At 45.5% G+C, this 19,541-nt stretch overlaps 1 protein-coding gene across 5 annotated transcripts in view; it reads left to right on the forward strand.

Moving 5' to 3' along the window:
• Positions 1-19,541, forward strand: part of RGS12 (regulator of G protein signaling 12) — a 150,798-nt gene that overhangs the window by 26,301 nt on the left and 104,956 nt on the right. The window lies entirely within an intron of this gene.

Genomic DNA, 19,541 nt, shown 5'->3' on the forward strand with positions numbered 1-19,541 from the left:
TCAGCATCCCTTTGGGGGCCCTGCCTTCCTTTAGGAGCTAAGTTTGGAGCAGGAAAGAGTAAATGAGCAAAGCTGGGAACCCTCTGGAAGGGACTTTGTCCAGCAGGAGGTGGTGCTGCCAGTGTGGGAGTGTGCGGGGCTGTGCCTGTGCGGTTGGGTGCAGGGAACCCTCTGGAAGGACTTCCTTCAGCAGGAGGCGGCGCTGCCGTGTGGGGCTGTGCTGTGTTTGGAGCCAGGGCCCTTGTGACAGGTGATGGGGGTGGGCACTTAGCTCCCTTTGTTTCAGAGAAACTACTCCGGCTGTTTACGATGTAAAGACACCTTTTTAGTGTTTGTTCACATCCTGAGACTATCCTAAGAAGTACCCTCTAAGGCTGCTGGCTGGGTAGGCAGGGCCGGGGAGTAGGAAAGGCCGTGTTTGGTGAATATTTCTACTTGATTCCCCCTCCCAGGGCTGGTGTTTTCCATGATGAAATGTAGCACCTGAGAGAGCATTTAAAGGCAAGGAAGGAGCCGGGTGCCATGGCACACGCCTGTAACTCAGTGCTTTGGAGGCTGAGGCAGGAAGCGCGCTTGAGCCCAGGAGTTCAAGACTGCCGTGAGCTGTGTTGCAGCCACTGCACTCCAGCCCGGGTGACAGAGCGAGACTCTGGCTCTAAAATAAAATAAAATTTAAAAAACGGAGGAAGAACAGATTTCTCGTTTTATCTCCTCAAAATGATCACTGATAACATTTTGATGTATGTAAGCATAGAATTTTGTTTTTTTAAAACACTTGTAATCATATGGATTTTCAGCCTCCTCTTTATTTTTGGGGACAGGGTCTGGCTCTGTTGTCCAGGCTCAAGTGCAGTGGCTCGATCGTAGCTCACTGCAGCCCCTGCTCCTGGGCTCAAGTGATCCTCCCACCTCAGCCTCCTGAGTAGCTGGGACTACAGGCACTTGCTACCATGCCTGGCTAATTTTTATATTTTTTGTAAAGATGGGATTTTGCCATCTTGCCCAGGCTGGTCTTGAATTCCTGAGCTCAAGCGATCCTTCTGCCTCAGCCTCCCAGAGTGCTGGGATTACAGGCATGAGCCACACGCGCCTGGCCTCAGCCTCCTTAGAGGAGTTGTTCTGCAGCTGCGCGTGCTGCTGCTGTCTTTTCCTGTCCCTTGATCTGAGCCCTGGTCTGGATTCTCAGGGAGGTGCCCTCCTGCCCGCCCTGGGCCTCACCTCACTTCTCCGTGGAGCCTGTAGGTGGTGGGGCAGGGCCACTCCCAGGGAGCTGGCCTCAGTGTGGGCTGCCTGTACTGGGCAGGGATGGGGAGGTGAAGGGCCCTGGAAAGTGGTGAAAATGTTCTTTGGAATCAGGAGATTCCTCATCTCTTTGAGTACATATTTAAAACTGTGTTTTCTCCACTGCTGTGGTATAGTGAAGGTTGACACTGGTGTTTATGTGGTTCTTTGTGGATTACAGGGCACCTTCACCTGCTTTCTCCTTGAAATTCAAAGTGACCTGGACAGTGGGGAGTATGATGCCATTTTAGATAATTGGCAGTGGTGCTTATGGTCCTCAGCGGACCTGAGAGACAGATAATGCTGTCGTCCCCATCCCACCAGTGAATGGACTCCTCCTTGGGGCGGGTGACATGGGGGAATAGGTGGGGTTGTGATGCCAGCCTTGGGCTTCTTTGCAGTGAAGATGAGGGTCCTGGCTGTTCCCACCCACACTGGAGCAGAGCAGAAGGGGAGCTAGCATGTCCTCAGGGTTGGAAATAACGGTGTGGCGGTCACTGCTTTGCAGAGTGCATCCTTACCTTGATAGGAATCCTGAGGCCATCAGGCCAGGCCATTGAGGTTTGGCTGTCAGGTGACTTGCTCACAGTCACAGGGCATGTGAGTGTTGGGACCAAGACAGCCCTGGCGCTCCGTGTGGGATTTGGAGTGGCCTTCATAATGTGGCGTGGCACACTATCTAAAAATAAACAGGTAGTAACGTGTTGCATTTTATGGGTTCCTGCTATAATCTCTTGAGGTTTATGTGTTGCTGTTTACTTTGCCAAGTGGGCCTCCCTGTGTAGTTAGGTGAGTCTGATCCCATAGCCTCCCCAGTTAGAGCAGCAGAAGCTTCCAGGGGTCATGAGGTGGCCACAAGATGGGTCTGGACGTCGCCGTGGACAGGTCTGCAGAGTTTCTAAGGTGGCCGTGACCGTCCGCAGCGATCAGGGCCCCACCTGGACGCTGGCCTGTGCTGAGAGAAGGGGCCAGCAGGGATGCAGGAAGTGCCTGGAAGTTAGAAGAAGCAGCAGAGTTGGCACAGGGAGGGAGAGAGCAGAGGAGGCCCCTGGAGGGTGCCACGGTGTCAGGCAGCGAGCTTCACGTGACTCCGGATTCTTAGTGACGGGGACTTCAGGGCTTTACTTTGCACAAACTCAGGTGGAATCAGTCAGGATCCAGCCAGGAGACAGGAAACGCAGCAGTAATTTGAACAGGAAAAATTCAGTATACAGAATCGTTAACAAAGGAAAAGAAGGTTAGCTGCTGAAAGACAGAAAAGAAAGGCTAAGGTCATCAGTGTGGAAAGGGGCTGAGTCTAGAAAAGTGGGCGTGGGAGGCTTAGATACCCAGAGTAGGGGCCTTATCTGACAGGACTGTGAGTCCATCGCAGCTGTGAGAGAGTGAAGCAGCTCCAGGTGAGGATTGGTGGCTGTCCCCAGTCCCCAGGAAAAACGGTGTGGGACCCTCACATGCCAGTCCACCCCACTCCATCTGGGAGGCAGTGCCTGTGCCCATTGCTGAACATCGAGCCCCTGGGCAGGAGCCATGTGGTCTTCAAGGCCCAGTGCCAGGATCAGAAGCTGGGCACGGCAGGGTGGGTTTGGCGCTGAGAAGAAATGCCTTGGTGCCTGGCACAGTGCCCCGTTAGGCTACCCAGCGTCTGTATGCACCCTTCTTCAGCACCCCCAAGGGCATGTCACTCCCAGCTTCTGCTTTTGAGTCCGCCTTGGCTTGCCTGCACCCCAGGGCAGGGTTTTCTGTGGCTGTGGAGCAGCTCCGGCCTGGACAGCCCCGTCAGCTCCTCTCCCCAGTGGACTGCAGGCATGTGGTGTCCAGCGCGCTCTGAGGCCCAGGCCTGGGCAGGGGCCCCTGCTGACGGTGTCCTTGGCTTAGGCACTCGCCCTTAGCCCTAGAAGAATCTTCAGCATTCCCTCTACACAGTTATTACTCGTTCTATGAATGTTAAACGTTCCCTTTGAAATTACTGGCACCAGCCTTTCTTAATCTGTATGCAAAATAAGCTGACTATTAGAAGAAATATAATACTGCATCTAGTCACAAGTTGGTCTCTAAGGCCAATAGTTCTGTGTCCTAACTGCCACCAGATTCTCCATTGTTGTCCTTTGCCAATGCTTTTGTCACTGCCGCCTCCATCCTGCTGTCTGCAGGCTCAGCCCGGGTTTCCGCCCTCAGTGGCCACTTGCTCCTGTGAAAGCCTGGGGACCAGCGAGCCAGACCCCTTGTTGCTCGGCATTTCTACCTCTCCTTGGTGAGATGGAAAGCTCTAACCCCCTGCACACCGAGCCAGGTGGTGACCTTGTGCCAGCTCCTCCTTGTCAGCTTGTCCCTCCTCTGGGGAGGAGCAAGGAAGGGGAGCTGAGTTACTTGTAGACTCGCCGAGGGTCTGAAATTCTTGAAGTGGGTGAGATGATGTTTGGAAGTGGACTGCTTTCCCTTTTGTGTAGTTTGCTCTTTGTCTCTGCCTAATGTCTGTAGCCAGCACAAGCTGGTTCTCATGGAGATAAGCATTCAGGCCTGTGACTAACAAAAGGGGTTGATGTGAAAGAGAACCCAGGATCTCGAAATGCTTCTGTCATCAAAAATGATTGCCTTGTGTTTCATTTAAGGCAAGCGTGTTTAATTCTGTGTCTCTGCAAACTGACTCAAAGTTATATTAATTAATTAAATTAATTAATTAAAATACCTGGTTAAGTAGCAGCACCCAAATTCTTAAAATTTCCATACAATGGATTTTGGAAATTTTAAAAATGAAAATATGTTATTTGTGATATGTAAAGGATTGATTGGTGTAATTTTGAAATGAATGAATAAATATTTTTAAATTCCTCAGTTTAATTTCTGGTATGAGAAACATCAGTAGCTGAAACCCACAAAGATAAAGGCTCGCTGAGGTGCTCAGTCGTTTGTAGGTACTCCCAGGAGTCCTGAGACCACAACACTTGAGGACTGCTGCCCGCAGAAGGTTGGATTTGCAGGAGTGAGTTCCTTCTCAACTGTTGCTTACTGAGATAAGACCATTAACAGAGAATGGAGAAATACCTTATGGGTGTACTGGAGTACCCGAGAGCTACATCTGAGTGAGATAGTGGTACCTGCATCACCTGAAGTACATCTGAAAATCGCGCTCATAAAAAAGGCAAAGTACAGAAGCCTCAAGCCCGTGAGCAGCGCAGTCTGCTGTCCAGGGTGGTGCGTGCCCCTCGGTGGGAGGACAAGCCAGGGGCGAGCGGGAGGACGAGCAAGCACCAGGCTGGGGGGCCTCTCCTGGGAGGGGTGCCGCGGCGCCTCGCTCGTGTTGGTGCAGTTTTATTTCTTGCGGTGCAGTGTGTTGGTGGGTGCTCATCATCGCATTCTCCACCATTTGTTCATGACGACATACCCAAAGGTACAATCACAGACACAATGCGAACAGCACTGTAAGAGTCAGAGCCTTAGATGCTGCTGCTGACTCTGCCCCGCTCCGCGCGGGGAGCTGCAGTTCAGAGTTCGCTTCCTTTCATGGACTTACTCTGTTTGCACAGCCTCTTGGATATTCTCTTCCTTTTCCTTCCCTTTATTGAAAATACATGTGACATACTGCTGTGAGTTACTTTTTTCTAAAACAAATTTCTCATGTACATAGTTATATATCAATTTTAAAAACTCTTCTTCATTGTAGTGGCCACGTGGTATTATGTCGTATGCCTGTGCCATTTCTTACTGAATCAGTCCCCAGTTGATGGCAACCTTAGACTGTTTCTATATTTAATAATAAGCTGGATTGCAGTAAAAATTCTTAGGGTTCTATCTTTGTATATATGTGAGTTTTCTTTTGGGTAGGTTCCTAGATGTGGAATTGCTGTTTTTAAAAGTGTATGTGCATTTTAAAGTTTGCCAAATTGCTCACCAAAGAGGTTTTCCAGTTTATATTTTTGTCAGTAGTGTGTGTGTGTGTGTGTGAGAGAGAGAGAGAGAGAGAGAGAATGCCCTCTTTTTTATTGAAGGAGAATTTGTGTTATTTTGATGTACAGAAAACTCAACAGTGTTCATTTCACCCAGTTTATTGGCAGGTTCTGTGGCCTTTGCCTTTTCCAGCTTGGCAACGTGAGCCACAGATTTTGGTCCCAGAGCTAGCTTTCCCAGCGATGGCAGATCTTGTCATATCTGTTGTTGTGGGTCTTGATAGCTTCCACCAGCTTAGAGCTCCCTTGTCTTCCAAGTTAACCTGTGTGAAGGCGACAGTGGAGCAGACTCGTTGGTCCTGCGGGCTTGACGCCCTCGTCAGGCCTTCCCTTGACAGTGCGGTCGGGAACCCCCATCTCAGGACGCAGGCAGGCAGGAAGACAACCTGCTCAGTGGGAGCCACATCACGTGCGATCACCACCCGCTGAGCCTTCTCGTTCTCCACCAAGGTTGTGACAGCATCAACCCCTGCTGGAAGGACACGTGGTCCGTCTCTTAGTGGGGATGTCCCCTGTGCCAGTGCTGTCTTTCAGCCCAGGCCAACAGTCTCTGCTTCTTCTCTTGCTTGTCTCTGGTTGGTACTGTGGGCCAGCGTACGCCATTGGGTAGCTGCCTGTGGCCTGAGGCCTGGGTGAACCAGTCAATCACAGGAGGTGCTTTCAGCCATTCATGGAGGATGGCCCTTTGCCACTGCAGCCTGATACAGCAGGGCCCTTGACAAAGTGGGCGAGGTCCCTGTAATGGCTGGATGTCCTGTCCACTGCAGAAATTCTTAGGGCTTTCCTCAGACGTCCATCTTCTTGGCCATCTGCTGCTGCATGGTGGCAGGGGCCAGGGCCACCTCCTTCCCTTTGGCCTTCTTCCCTTTCAGCATCTTAGGCAGCTGGAGAAGAGGCCCTTTTCTTCCTACCCGTGTAGCTCTAGAGTTTTATCAGTGTTTTATTTATTTGCCAATATGAGAGGAAAGAAATGGTGTTATTTAATTTCTTAAATTGAGCAATTTTGTATCTTAATTGACCACAAATATTTCTTTTATTGTCTACTCCTGATTCATGTACCTTGGCCATTTTTCTACCTGATTGTAGGCCTTTTTCTTATTGATTAGTAAGAGCTCTTTGTATATAAAAGAAATTAGTGCTTTGGTCAAAATATTTTAAACTAGTTATAAAAAAATCTGCCAAAGGGGAAAAATTGAAAATGAATGAATTTTTGGTAGCTGGAGGTCAAATAGAGAGTGGGAATTTTCTTGGGAGGAGTTTTCTGAAAGGTGATTTATGCATGCTTGGAGGGTAAAGGATAGGATTCCTTGGTTCAGAAATGCGGCTTAAGTTTTATTTTGATTTGTTTGATATGAACCTTGGCATAAAATCAATTAGTAAATTTGGTTACTTTTATAATTTATTATATAGATTAAAAGCTACATAATAGGGATATGCTATGGTTTGATTGTTTGTCCTCTCTGAAACTCATGTTGAAATGTAATCCCCAATGTGACAGTATTAAGAGGTGAGGCCTTTAAGAGGTGATTAGGTCATGAGGACTCAGCCCTCATGAATGGTGGAATCCATAATCCATTCATCCTTGATAGCTTGTCACAGGAATGGATTAGTTATCAAAAGGGTGGGTCTGAATAACGAGCAGTGAGATTGAATCAGTAACAAAAACATCTCCTAACAAAGAAAAGCCCAGGGCCAGATAGATTCACAGCCGAATTCTACCAAACCTATGAAGAACTAGTACCAACCCTCCTGAAACGGTTCCAGAAAATGGAGGATGAGGGATTTCTTCCTGACTCATTCTATGAGGCCAGTATCACCCCAGTACCCAAATCAGACAAGGACACAACACCAAAAATACAGACCAATATCCCTGTTGAACATAGATTACAAATCCTCAACAAAATACTAGCAAACTGACTCAAGCAGCACACCAAAAAGATAATACGCTATGATGTGTTATGTGCCAGGGATGCAAGGATGGTTCAACATATGCAAATCAATAAATGTGATATATCCAATAAATAGAATTAGGAACAAAACCATATGACCATCTCAATAGACATAGAAAAAGCAGTTGGTAAAATTCAGCATGATAAAAACCCTCAACAAACAAAGTATAGAAGGAATATAGCTCAAAATGGTAAAGGCCATCTATGACAAACCCACAGCCAACATCATACCAAAAGGGGAAAAGTTGAAAGCATTCCCTCTAAGAACTGGAACAAGACAAGGATGCCCACTCTCATCACTCCTATTCAACATAGTACTGGAAGTCCTAGCCAGAGCAGTCAGGCAAGAGGAATAAATAAAAGGCATACCAATTAGAGAAGAGGAGGTCAAATTATCGTGGTTTGCTGATGACATACTCTTTTTTTTTGAGGCAAAGTCTCGCTCTGTCACCCAGGCTGGAGCGCGGTGCTGCTATCCTAGGTCACTGTAACCTCAAACTCCTGGACTCAAGGGATCCTCCCACCTCAGCCTCCCAAGTAGCTAGAACTACAGGTGCATACTACCATGCCTGGCTAATTTTTAAATTTTTTTGTAGAGGTAGAGTCTCACAGTGTAGCCCAGGCTGGTCTCAAACTTCTGGCTCAAGCAATCTGCCTGCCTCGGCTATCCAAAGTGCTGGGAGGTGTGAGCCACCGCCCCTGGCTAGATGTGATCTTATATCTAGAAAAACCTAAAGACTTGACTGAAAAACTTAGATTGGATAAACAAATTCAGCAAAGTTGCAGGATACAAAATCAATGTATAAAAATCAGTAGTATTTCTTTATACCAATAATGATCTAGCTGAGAAAGAAATCAAGGAAGCAATCCCATTTACAATAACTACAAAAATAAAATACCTAGGTATCAATTGAACCAAGGAAGTGAAAGATTTCCACAAGGAAAACTACAAAATACTGATGAGAGAAATTGCAGATGACACAAACCAATGGAAAAACATCCATGTTCATGGATTGGAATAATTAATATCATTAAAGTGACCATACTGTCTGAAGCAATCTACATATTCAATGTAATCCCTACCAAAATACCTACGTAATTTTTCACGGAAGTAGAAAACGCAATCCTAAAATTTATATGGAACCAAAAAAGAGCCTGAATAGCCAAAGCAATTCTAAGCAAAAAGAACAAAGCTGGAGATATTACATTACCTGACTTCAAATTATACAAGGCTGTAGTAACCAAAATAGCATGTTACTGGTATAAAACTAGACAACAAAATAGAGAACCCAGAATTAAAGCCACGTATTTACAGCCAAGTGATCTTTGACAAAGTTAACGAGAGCATACAATGGGGAAAAGACATCCTTTTCAATAAATGGTACTGGGAAAATTGGATTGCCCTGTGTAGAAGAATGAAACTGGACTGCTATCTCTCACCATACACAAAATCAACTCAAGCTGGATTAAAGACTTAAACCTGAAACTATAAAAATACTAGAAGAAAACCTAGGGAAACTCTTTTGGGTGTTGGTCTAGGCAAATAATTTATTGTTGAATTCTCAGAAGTACAGACAACAAAAACAAAATTGGACAAGTGGGACTTAAAGAACTTCTGCACAGCAAAAGAAATAATCAACAGAGTGAACAGATAGCCTGCAGGATGGAAGAAAGTATTTCCAAAATATGCACCTGACAAGGGTCTAATATCCAGAATATATGAGCACTCAAACAACTCACAGCAACAAAATAATGCCATTAAAAAGTGGGCAAAGGATACGAATAGACATTTTTCAAAACAAGATATACAAACGTTCAACAGGCATATGAGAAAATGCCCAATATCACTAATCATGAGAGAAGTGCAAATTAAAACCACAGTCAGATATCATCTTACCTCACTCAAACAATAACAGATGTTGTCAAGGGAACTCTTATACACTGTAGGTGGGAAGGTAAATTAGTACAACCTCCATGGAAAACAGTATGTAGATTTTTCAGAGTCCTAAAAATAGAGCTACCATTTGAGCCAGCAATCCTACTACTGGGTATCTGTCTACCCATAGGAAAAGAAATCATTATATCAAAAAGATACCTGCACTCTTCTGTTTATTGCAGCACTATCCACAGTAGCAAAGGTATGGAATCAACCTAAGTGTCCATCGGTGGATGAATGGATAAAGGAAACATGGCATCTATACCCAATGGAATACTATTCAGCCATCAAAAGAATGAAATCTTGTCTTTCACAGCCACATGGATGGAATTGGAGGCTACTGTCCTAAGTGAAACAAATCAGATACAGAAAGACAAATCCCACATGTTCACATTTATAAGCGGGAGCTAAATGATATGTACACATGGATGGAGAGAGTGGAATGGTAGAGAATGGAGACTTGGAAAGGTGAGGGGGTGGGAGGAGGGGTGAGTGATGAGACATTTCTGAATGGGTGCAACGTATGTTATTTGGGTGATGGATACCCTCAAAGTCCAGACTTCAGCACTGTGCAGTCTATGCATGTATAGTAACAAAATTGCACTTGTACTCCATACGTTTAAACAAATACATTTTAATCATATCTAAGAAAACTAGAGAGTGGGTCTGTTAAGAGTCAGTTTAGCTCCCTCAACATGTGATGCCCTGTGCTACCTCAGGACTCTGTAGAGTCTCCACTAGCACGTAGGCCCTCACCAGGTGCAGTCCCTTGACCTCCAGGACGGTGATGAATACATTTCTCTTTTTAAAAAATAAATGACCTAGTCTCAGGTATTCAGTTATAGCAACAGGAAATGGACTACGACTATATATACATACACACAGTAGGGATAGAGAGATACAGGTATAGATGTAGTAGTTTTGCAGTTAGGTAGTGATGCAGATGGTAGTGAGATTTCTCTTACTCTGGGGTCCTACGCAAAGTCAGCAGGAGCTGTGTTGGGAGTGTTGGTTTATAATTTTCTCCTGTAAACTTAGAAAACTTTTGACCTGGCTGCCCTGGTTCTTCAAACTACATGCGACTGTGTCCTAAAGGAAGCAAAGTCATGGGGTGTGTGGGCAGCTCTGTGAGCAGAGTGGCCATCTGGGATCTGTTACCTGGCCTGACTTTTCCTCCCCCTTGTCTACTAACCATGTCCAGTCTGGATGGGAGGTCACAGGGCCACCTTTAACTCCAAGGGGAAGTTGTCAGGCCAAGAGGCTCAGCTGTTGGATTCCAGGTTGGAGAGCTGAGGGTTCCGATGAAAGGCACAAAGACCGAGCTGCACACTGCGAGCATCAGTACTTCCTTTCCTACCCTCCTTGTGAGAAATGCCTGAGCTGTGGGGCAAGAAGAGGAGAATTGGAGAGCACCAGGGGGTCAGGTGGGTGGGAGGAGCCTTCACATTCCACTTTGAGTTCCATGGTGGCCCCGATGGAAGCTGCCCTCATGTTTGGGACCCAGGAGTGCAAGAGATCTGTTTTCTTTGGTGTGTTTAGAACTTGGAGGGGGACTGCCCCATAGAAGGTGGGAGTGGGGTCAGGGCAAGGGATGACTCTGAGTGGCATGAGAAGTTCCTCTGGGCTCCCGGGGGTCACAGAGCTTGAGAGAGTGTGTTGCACAGGACTGTAAATGTGCTCATGGGCCTGCACCCAGGCCAGGCAGTGGGAGAAGGAGATGAGCACAGGACCAAACCAAGTGACACCTGAGAGGCTGGTGGCCTCACCCTGTGGTGTTGAAGCAACAGTTACACAAACGTCCCCTCATACACTGAAACTGCAGGGAGGGGAACAGTGCGGCGCACCCGAGAGGGCTTGAATGTGATGCGACCGAAGCACTAAAGAGCAGAATTGATGGAAAAGTTAATTTGACTGTTTACTTAGAAATGACTGAATTAAATCTGTATCAGGTGTAATTTTGGCTTAGAGTTAGAAAATCAGATTGGGTTATATAAAATAAAGGTACATTTTAAAGTTAAATGTCTTACAAACCTGAGTCCATGAGTGCAGAATTTCAGTCTATTACGTTTAGTTGAGGAAGGAGTAAGAGAAGGAATTCCTTTGCCTTTTTAAAACAAATTTTCCCTTTAAGAGAACACAGTGATAAAACTGTTAGGTGCAACTTTTGGGAGTCACTGATCTTATTGCATATCAAGCTTCCTAATATTTCTAGGACACATGTAATCGTGAGGCTTTATAGAAGCAGAGAGAAGCTGTCTGCCAAGTACACCGCCTGGTTCTTTCTTGCTGTGTGAGGATGTGCTCTGGCCCAGATTTCACATGGGAGGCCTCTAAGCAAATGCACCTGCTTATATCAGTCACATGGAGGAAGCCGTTGACCATGAAGTATCTCCATTTTGTACTCTGAGAGCTGCATAGTTTATACGGCATTTTTCAGGGATCCGTACTCCATAACTCCTAGGATTCCAAGTTTATTTACTGTGAGCAATCCTAGACACACCAAGTACATCCCGCTGAAAGCATTCCACAAATAAGGATTCTCCTGCTAGCAAATATCCTTGGGTTTGCCAGGAGGTCTTTCATTAGCAAGTTTACAGGGAGATTTGATTAGGTCACCTTTCTTGTCTGGGGTAACCCCAGTTAAAGTGAGAGAATGGACTACAGGCTCCTCCTCCTTGCCTTCTTCCTTCACTCAGGGAGAGAAGATACCTGTACTAGAAGGGCGTGAAGAATTGTGATCCAGGATCTTATTGGATCTGTTCGCAACAATAGCACCTAGAACAGTGCCTGGCAGTTAGAAGGCACTTAATATTTTTTTTGATTGAATGAAATTGTCTGTTGACAATGGTGTAAAACAATGTAGTATTTCCATACTATGGGATCCATACACTCATTTTAAAGTAATACGAGTTTCTATGCTATAACAGCACAAATTAAAATAATAGTGGTTTAGATAAAGAAGTATAGTTTGAGTAAACCCTCCAGAGCTGGTGTGGAGGCTCCACCCTCCTCAGGAACCCAGGGTGCCTACTGTTGTGTGGTTGCTGCTCTCCACATGTGGCTTTTGCCCTGAACTTTGAGATTGCTCCTTTAGCTTCACTTCCCCATTTCCTTCAGGAGGAAGAGGGAGGTGGAGGCACAGTCTGGAAGTTGCACACATCTCATTGGACAGACTCAGTCATGTAGCTTTGCCTAGTGCAAAGGAGGCTGGGAGATGTAGTCCTTAGCTGGACAGCCATGCGTCTAGCTAAGATTTCTGTTCCTGTGGAGGAAGGGGAGACTGGTTATTGCAGGAATGGCAAGCAGCCTGTCACGCAAAGCGGATCAATACATTACTGATAGGAAAAGCTCCCAAGGGCATATCGAGTGGAAAATGCAAGTCACAAAAACATATATTTAATATCCTGTTTTTGTGTAAAAAATTCTAACACCCCTCAAAGAAACCTATACATTTTAAAGTGCACATATGTTTATATGTAAATACATGGAAAAAATACAAAGGAAACACTCCAAATGGGTAATAGTAGAGGTAGTAAATGAAAACTGGGAAGAATCCAGGGAATTTTTATCTTGTATTGTTTCAACTTCTTATGATGGGAATATGAACATATTTACTAAAAAAAACTTCCTTTGAAGGAAAAGTAAAAATTATTTGAAAAATTATTTTAATAAGAACAAAGTCGGTGAGAGATGGCCTTGGAAACAAACTGTACTTACATGGCGTAGCCAATGACAGGCTCCTTGGATTGCAGGCCAGGAGAGTTTCAGGTTCAGCACATAGATTTTACACTGCTTTTCCAGTACAATGAGAGGAAGTTTCAAAATAGATTGTAAAAAAAAAAAAAAGTCTGGATAATTCTAAAAGGGTCACAGCTCAGGCCCCATGATGTAAGTCTCTCTGGGAAGGGTGGCGTTGGCCATCACGCTGTGTAAACAGGGATCCCGGGGGCCAGCATCGCACTGCTCTCCGTCCCCAGCGGAAGGAAGGGAGGCAGACACTGGGCAGCGGCACTCGGAGTCCACCCAGTCCTGGGAAGGAACGGCAGCTCCAGGGAGAGGAGCCTCATGGGCCTGCGGCAGAGCTGGGGACCTGGGGCTTTGTGCCGCCTGCAGCAGGTGACCTTTCCTAGTCCCTGCAGCGTTTGCCCATGGGTTTCATCCTGACCACGGCCACCGAGTGCGCTCTCTGGGGAATGGTATCGCAGTGAGGACAGCTTCAGGCCTGTGGAGGGGCCGGGAAGCAGTGGACAGAAGCCCCCACTGTCCTGGAATAGGGCAGGGGCTCCCTGAGAAGCTGGGATCACTAGGACAGATGGCTTGGGGGCCATGGAGGTAGAGGATCCCTGAGCAAAGGGGCAGAGACCAGTGTGGCCCCTTCACTGTTGGCTCGTGTTCTATGGGGTTTCCAGGAAAGTGAGACTGTTCAGGGCAAGGTGGCCGCCACATCCCTGCAGAACCGGAAGTGTCTTAAGAGTTGGAATCGGTGGCGGTGTATTGATTCGTTTTGCTGCTGCTTCAGTTTTATAGAAATGGCTTAATAACACAGTTGTCTGCAACTTGTTTTTAATCACTTCATGTTATTTCAGTGGTTTATCCATGATGTTATTGGTAGTCACAGTCTGTTCATTTTAACATTGTATAATCCATTGTGTGAATCTACTGCTACATACACAGAGCCACTAAAGAATTACTCATAACGCACTAGTGAGCATTCTTGTACCTGTCTCCAGGTAGGCTTGCCAGACTTTTAAATCTTTTGCTAATCTGGGAGCTGTAAAGTGGTGTCTCATGTGGCTTTGATTTGCATTCCCTTGCTTATAAGGCTCTGCATTTCCTCTCTGTTGAGGCGCCTACTGAAACCTTTTGGTCCCTCTCTCCTCTTGGGCTGTCTTTTCCTCATGGACTGTGGGAATGATAGACGCTGGCTGTTAGTCCCTGGCTGGTTGTGCACATTGCACGTGTCCCTGCCCCGGGCATGACTCCTGTTTTCACTCTTCTAGCCAGACGTATAATCTTTTCTCCTATGGTTTACACTTTGTGTCTTTTATATATGTATATTTTTGAGATGGAGTCTCACTTTGTCACCCAGGCTGGAGTGCAGTGGGGCGATCTCGGCTCACTGCAACCTCCGCCTCCCTGGGTTCAAGCGATTCTGCTGCCTCAGCCTCCCGAGTAGCTGGGATTACGGGCACACGCCACCACACCTGGCTAATTTTTATATTTTTAGTAGAGACAGGGTTTCACCATGTTGGTCAGGCTGGTCTCAAACTCTTTTTTTTTTTTTTTGAGACGGAGTCTCACTGTCTCCCAGGCTGGAGTGCAGTGGCGCGATCTCGGCTCACTGCAGGCTCCGTCCCCCAGGGTTCACGCCATTCTCCTGCCTCAGCCTTCCGCGTAGCTGGGATTACAGGCGCCTGCCACCTCGCCCCGCTAATTTTTTGTATTTTTAGTAGAGACGGGGTTTCACCGTGTTAGCCAGGATGGTCTCGATCTCCTGACCTCGTGATCCACCCGTCTCGGCCTCCCAAAGTGCTGGGATTACAGGCGTGAGCCACCGCGCCCAGCCTGGTCTCAAACTCTTGACCTCAAGTGATCCTCCCGCCTTGGCCTCCCAAAGTGCTGGGATTACAGGCGTGAGCCACTGCACCCGGTCTGTGTCTTATTTAATACATTTATTACTACTTAAGGTCAAAAAAGATTTTCTCCCTTTTTCCCCTTGAAGTTTCTTGGAGTTAATGTTTATGAAAAGAATCAGGTGAGAAGAAAGTTAACTTTTTTCTCTGTGGGTAACCAGTGGTTCTAGCACTAATCTCGTCCTTCCACGTGGATCAGCAGTGCTCCCTCTGTCATGGATCATGTGTTCATGTACGTGTGGGTCTGTTTCTTGGTTCTCTGTTCCTTCCTAGTCAGTATCCCCACCTATACTTTAAAAAATTACTATAGCTTTATAATACGTCTTTCTGTCTTCTAGGGCAGGTTTTCTTGTCTGTGCTTGGGCCTCGCTGTTTTATGTAGATTCTACAACCAGTTTACAAATTCCCCGAAATGCTATTGACATTTTGTGTTTTAATCTGTAGCTCAGTTTGAGGGAATTGATATCTTTAGGAGATCAAGCCTTCCTATCCATGAAAATAGTATCTGTCTTCTCTCTCATTTTGGCTTATTTCAGTAAAACTTTGTAATTTCCTTCATAAACATCTTTAATTAAATTTATTCTCTAGCTAGATTTATTTCTTGGTACCTTATAATTTTATTTGCCATTATAAATGGTACCTTTTAAAAATTGTAAATGCTTCAACCTGAGGAAGCCGGTTGAAAAAGGAATTAAAATAGAATAAATTATGCATGCTAGCTCTTATGATATATGGAAGTATAATTGACTAGTTGCTTTTTATATCTAGCTACCCTATTAAGGTTAAGAAAGTTCACTTCATTACTACTTGTTAATATTTGTTTTCATGAATGGGTGTTAAATTTTAGCTGTTTTCTTTGTTATTTTGCATTCATTGAGATCATGTTTCTGCCTTTTGATGCTAACATGGCAAATTACAATGATTGATTTTCAAATAATAGACCATACTTGCATTCCTGAGATAAACCTAACTTATGATCATTTTTTTATACACTGATGTATTTGGTTTGCTACTATTTTTGTATAATTTTAAAGTCTGTGTTTGAGTGAGACTATCTCGTACTTTCCCTTCTCATTATCTTTGTCGAGTTTTGGTATCAAGATTACTGTAGTCTCACAAAACAAAAAATTAATGGTAGAACTTTTCTATTCCTCTTCCTTCTCTTTTCCCTCCCTTTCTTCTCCTTTTCCTCGTATATTGAATCTTATATTTTATTTTTATCCTCCCTCCAGAGGATTTCAATAACTTTTTATTTAAAAATTTTAAAATTAGGGATAAACCCTGTTTTGTCTATTATTAATCTGGTGAAAGCAGCCTTTTCTGAGTCAGCACTCGTCTTTTTATTTAAACTTTTCCATTTCTGTTTTCGAATTGTTACTATAAGTGGCAGATTGTTCTGACAGCTCAAGAAGAAGATGAGGCTGAATTGGCAGATGCGGGTCACTGATGCGTTGAGTGACCGGCACATTGAGTCTTGGCTCTGGGATATGACTGCATTCTTCCTGTGAATCCACTTTTTCTAGCTTCTCCCTCCCTGCTTTCTTGCCTTATGTTTTGTTTTGTTTTGATTTCAAGCCTGTTTGGTTTATTTCCTTAGTCCACACCCCCCTCCTTTACCGGTGAAGAAATGATGTGCTTTGTTTCTGTCGTTAAAGGTTCTAGTCCTAGTCAATTGCTTGGGACATCATAGGCCCTAAGATATTTTGGAATAATTTAAATTAATATCTCTACTTAAATGTCTTTTCATGTGTAATATTCATCTTTTTCTTTCTTGAATAGGACACCCAGTCTTTGTGCATGTTTTTCTCCTTCCTTTCACAAAACGTGCTTTGCTATGACCCAGAAACCTTTCTTTGGTTCCTTACATGTTACTCTGTAACCATTGCTGTAAGTTTGTCTAGTTTTATGTTTGAAATGGAATTTTGTTGATTCTAAAATATTTTTGCTTTTGGGCTTGGAATTCTTCCTGCCGCACAGAGTTTTGTAAGAGATTTAACCGGGTGTGCCGGTTACTCAGCTTACTGCCCTCAGCCCTAAGCCCACCCTCTATGACACCAACAGGGTCTCCGCATCACCTTCCTGCTCACAGCTGCATCCCTGTCAGGCTCTGTCCCCAGGGGCGCTCCCCGGAGCTGGCAAGGCAGGAGTGTCACCATAGCAACGTTTCACCCTCACAGGGGCAGTTCCTTCCCCTCTCAGTTTGCAGTTTGCCCAGCTCATTGCGCCAACCTTCTGGCCCCTCAGAAACAATGGATGGGCTGGGTGCCATGGCTCACACCTGTAATCCGAGCATATTGGGAGGCCAGGAATTGGAGGTTACAGTGAACTATGATCGTACCCCTGCGCTCCAGCCTGGGAGATAGAGTGAGACTCCCAACTCTAAAAATTAGAAAAAACTGGGCCGGGCGTGGTGGCTCATACCTGTAATCCCAGCACTTTGGGAGGCCAAGGCAGGCGGATCATTTGAGGTCAGGAGTTCGAGACCAGCCTGGCCAACATAGTAAAACCCCGTCTCTACTAAAAATACAAAAAAAATTATCCGGGCATGGGGGTGCGTGCCTGTAGTCCCAGCTACTTGGGAGACTGAGGCAGGAGAATTGCTTGAATCTGGGAGGTGGAGGTTGCAGTGAGCCCAGATTGCACCACTGGACTCCAGCCTGGGTGACAGTGAAACGCTGTCTCAACAAACAAGCAAGCAAACAAACAAACAAAACCCAAGGGCTGGAGCCCCATGTCATGTCCCTCGGTGGTCTGGGCCCCAGCTCCACTGGCTGTTTTCCTGTGAGCTGCCAAGTTGGAGTAATTCCTTCTGCTTCCCTGCATTTTCCCAGCCCTGGGGTGGCAGCGGCTTCCCGAGGTTGCTACTCCATGGCATCTCAGAGTCCCTCTGCCTTTCCATCCCTCAATACCAAGCTGCCCCTTCTCTGCACAGTACTCTCTGTTAGAACTACGGGTGGTTTCTGTCTCCTGAGTGAACCCTGAAGAATATAGCAGGAGATGCGAAGATGTGAGCTAGAAATCTGACTCCTCGTAAGTCTCTATATTGCCTCTTTTTGGAAATACCTTCGGATGATCTGGTCTGTCTTTTAAGCTACATACTCTCTTGCGTACAGTCTATTTGTTCAGTAAGTATTCATTGAGTACTTGGTATGCACCAAGCACTGTGGGAGGGGTGGGGGTGTAGTCGTGACCAGGACATGGTCCTTGCCCCACTGGGGCTTATGGACTAGTGTTTATTTAGACCGAATTGGTTAGGAATTTTTAGTTCTAGCAGTGTGGGTAACGAAAGAAAAAAATACATAAATTGCATTACATCAAATGTAAAAACTCTACGCATTAAAAAACGCAACCCACAGAATGAAGGCAACCCACAGAATGGGAGAAAACATTTGCAAGCCATGTATCTGATATGCAGTTAATATGCAGAGTCTATAGAGAACTCCTATAACTCAGCAACAAGAACAAACAACCCAGTTAAAAAATGGGCAAAAGTCCAGTGTGAATTCTGTGAAGTAGAAAAGAAAATAAAGAGAAATTAAAATAAAAAAAAATGGGCAAAGATCCAGTGTGAAACTGTGAAGTAGAAAAAAAATGAAGAAAAAGAAAAATTAAAAAATGAGCAAAGGACTTGAATAGACGTTTCTCCAAAGAAGATACACAAGTAGTCAATGAGCACGTGGAAAGATGCCCAACATCATCAATTATTAGGCCAGCGCCAACTAAACACACAGTGAGGCAGCACCTTACACTCCTTGGGATGGCTACTATAAAACAACTGCCACCACCATCACAAGAGAGAAAAATGACCCGTGTTGGGCAGGATGCGGAGGAGTTGGAGTCCCGGCGCACTGCTGGGAATGCCAAGTGCCGCACCCACCGTGGGAAACAGTGCGGTGGCTCCTCAAAAAACGAACAGTACAATGACCGCATGGCCCACAGTCCCACTTCTACGTATATACCCAAAGAATTGAAATCAAGGTCTTGAGGAGATGCTCTTTATACACATGTTCATAGCAGTATTATTTGCAATAGCTGAAAGGCAGAAGCCACCCAGATGTCCATCATCAGGTGACGGATAAACACAGTGTGGTCCGTCCATACCGTGGAATATTATTCAGCCTTGAAGAGGAAGGCTACAACATGGATGACCCTTGAGGACACCATGCTCAGCAAAATCAGCCAGTCACAGAAGGACACACACTATCTAATTCCACTTATGTGGGATTCCTAGAGCAGTCAAATTCATAAAGACAGAAAGCGGGAGAGGGGGCCTGGGGGAGGGGAATGGAGAGTGCGTGTTAAATGGGGGCAGAGCTTCGTTCTGGGAAGATGAAAAGTTCTGGAGGACGGTGGTGATGCTTGCATAACAGTACGAACACACCTAATGCTACTGAGCCAGCTAACTTGGTAAATTTTATGTTATCTGGATTTTAAAATCAGATTGAATAAATATTTTGAAAGTTTAATAAAAAACGGCAGTGCAGTAGTACAGCAGGAGCTGGGTATTGTCCCAGGTCAGCCACGAGCTGTGTGACCTTGCACGGACTTGCTTCCCTGACTTCCCGGTTCTCATCTGTGGATTGAGGCGTTGGAATGGTTCTTATGCCAAAATGATTCTTCGCGCCGAACTGATGGTCGCATGGGATGATTCACTGTTTTGTTTTGTTTTAGACAGAGTTTTGCTCTTGTTGCTCAGGCTGGAGTGTAGTGGTGTGAACTCAGCTCACGGCAACCTCTGCCTCCCAGGTTCAAGTGATTCTCCTGCCTCAGCCTTCTGAGTAGCTGGGATTACAGGCAT

The sequence above is a fragment of the Pan paniscus genome, chromosome 3, assembly GCF_029289425.2.
Source record: "Pan paniscus chromosome 3, NHGRI_mPanPan1-v2.0_pri, whole genome shotgun sequence".
NCBI lineage: Eukaryota > Metazoa > Chordata > Mammalia > Primates > Hominidae > Pan > Pan paniscus.